A 2,392-nucleotide genomic window follows, 5' to 3' on the forward strand; every position below is an offset into this window, starting at 1 on the left:
GTAACCTCCAATCAACTACGAAACTGCCAATCTATACGATCAATAGTGTATATCATTAGCGAAAAATCTGGTTCATAATATTTATCAAAACGATGGATGATTTTGGCGAAATGCATACAAGTTTGGATTTGTGAACCTAATGAACATCACACACACGCAACACTTCACAAATACATACAAGTTTGGATTTGTGAACCTAATGAACATCACACACACACAACACTTCACAAAAAAAATACAAGTTTGGATTGTGAACCTAATGAACATCAGCAATATGACATAAAACAGTAACGAATCCCAACGTCTACGTCAATGTTATTTGTGCTGATTTGACATCTGTTAATATATGTGTGTCTGTGCACAAATGTCTTAATGCATTCTAGTATGAAAAATGTAATCGCTATGTGTGTGATCAAGTAATATAGCACAATGAACATAATGAACAACCCCTATATACGCATGATATGATTTGTGCTATATGACATAAAACAGTAACAAAACTAAAACTATTATTACACAAAGTAGCTAATTAAAAAGAGCAACAATAATGTGAATTTACTGAAATTGAAAAGTTAGTGAAGAATGTATATTGTTTGTCATCCCGAAGTCAAATCTTTAATGAACATAATGAACAACCCCTATGTAGTTAGTCTTCAAAACTAAAACTATTATTACACAAAGTAGATAATTAAAAAGAGCAACAAGGATGTGGATTTACTGAAATTCAAAACTTAGCGAAGAATGTATATTGTTTGCCATYCCGAACTSAAATCTTTAATGTAGGCGTGTTCACATTAGCGTGTTCATAGCTATCGTATGTTCATATTGGGACACTTATTGATCATTTTCTTCACTTTCAGAATTCGAATTCCGAATGTATTCGTAGACACTTTTAGCTTTTTCATTCTCATTATCGTCAATCCGTTTTACTCTATGATTATCCATATTACTCGGACTATAACGGAATCTTTACAAAAGAGACTTTTTTCAAATTTACAATATCAAAACCATTATAGGAAAAATAAATGTAAATTTCACAAAGATGAACACATGTGAAACTTCATGTCATTATTACATGAAGATCAATTAGTGATATTTTAAGATTCGTAACTCTCAATTAAAATATTTGGGAGTTACATAAGAATGATAAATTACCTAAATATCCTTACAATTAATATGTGAGTTACATTTGAACCTAACTAAAAGATGGAACATGATTGGTTTGATGTTGGTTAGCATAGTTTGCACAATAGTTTTGGTTAGTATTTGAACCAACCCCTATATATATATATATATATATATGTATATATATATATATATATATGTATATATATATATATATAGAGAGAGAGAGAGGTGGGTTATTATACAATTTTTTATATTTGTACAACCAATACAACTCAATCTCAACCGTCTATTTAGTTTGATGAATATGTGATTTCATAGAAGTTTTGATTGTTTCCTAATATAAAGTATTAATCATAATTAATGAACTTTATTCATATTTCATAAATATTCAAATAATAATAAATGAACTCTCATCATTTCCATAAATATCTCAATTGATTGGGTTGCATTAGTTGCACAAATGAACATGATTGCACTTGAAATATACCCTCTATATATACATATATATGTATATATATAACCCTTACATTACCACAAGAAAGTTTATTTCTTATTTTATATTATGTTATTTTTAAATCCCGATCCCCATATCCAAAAAAAAAATTGGATCCATTCTCCAAGTGAGCATGAGATGGACAAATAATTTTATCCGGTAAAAGACATAGTAACAATCGTGGTTCCTACCCGATAACTGAAGTTTATACTCTTACCTAGTTGAAATTTATCGGGTAAGAAACACTTCCAAACAATCCATTTTGATAGATTATGATTTTATTCGACAAGATAAATGAAGGTCGAAACTCTTATCGATAAGTATTTGATAAACGTCATTCAGTTTTCGGTTACCTTTTAGGGTTCCTTAGTTGTCGTTGTAAAATAGAATTAAAGTTCATTTAGTGAACATTAAAGGGTACAGAAGAACGAGACAACATTTTGTAACGACTGGATTATACGGTTCTGAGACATGTAAATAACTCGATATATTGACAGCAGTTTGAAAAAACTTCAACTCAACTCGTAAGTTGCCATCAACTTTTTAAATAATTAATTTTTGTATGTCGTTCGATTTAATTTTATACATATAAGAAATAGGTAATATTGAGTTGTTTGAATACATACAAGAGACAAACAAATTGTGTTTGAAAAAAATTGGAGATTTGTTTATATGCCATCAATCATGTCTTTTGTCATCACCCAACGTCCCAACCAAAAAGATATGTCTGTATGTATTTGTATATATATATATATATATATATATATATAT

Source organism: Cynara cardunculus (genome assembly GCF_001531365.2).
Source record: "Cynara cardunculus var. scolymus isolate 2C chromosome LG 3, CcrdV1, whole genome shotgun sequence".
Classification (NCBI taxonomy): domain Eukaryota; kingdom Viridiplantae; phylum Streptophyta; class Magnoliopsida; order Asterales; family Asteraceae; genus Cynara; species Cynara cardunculus.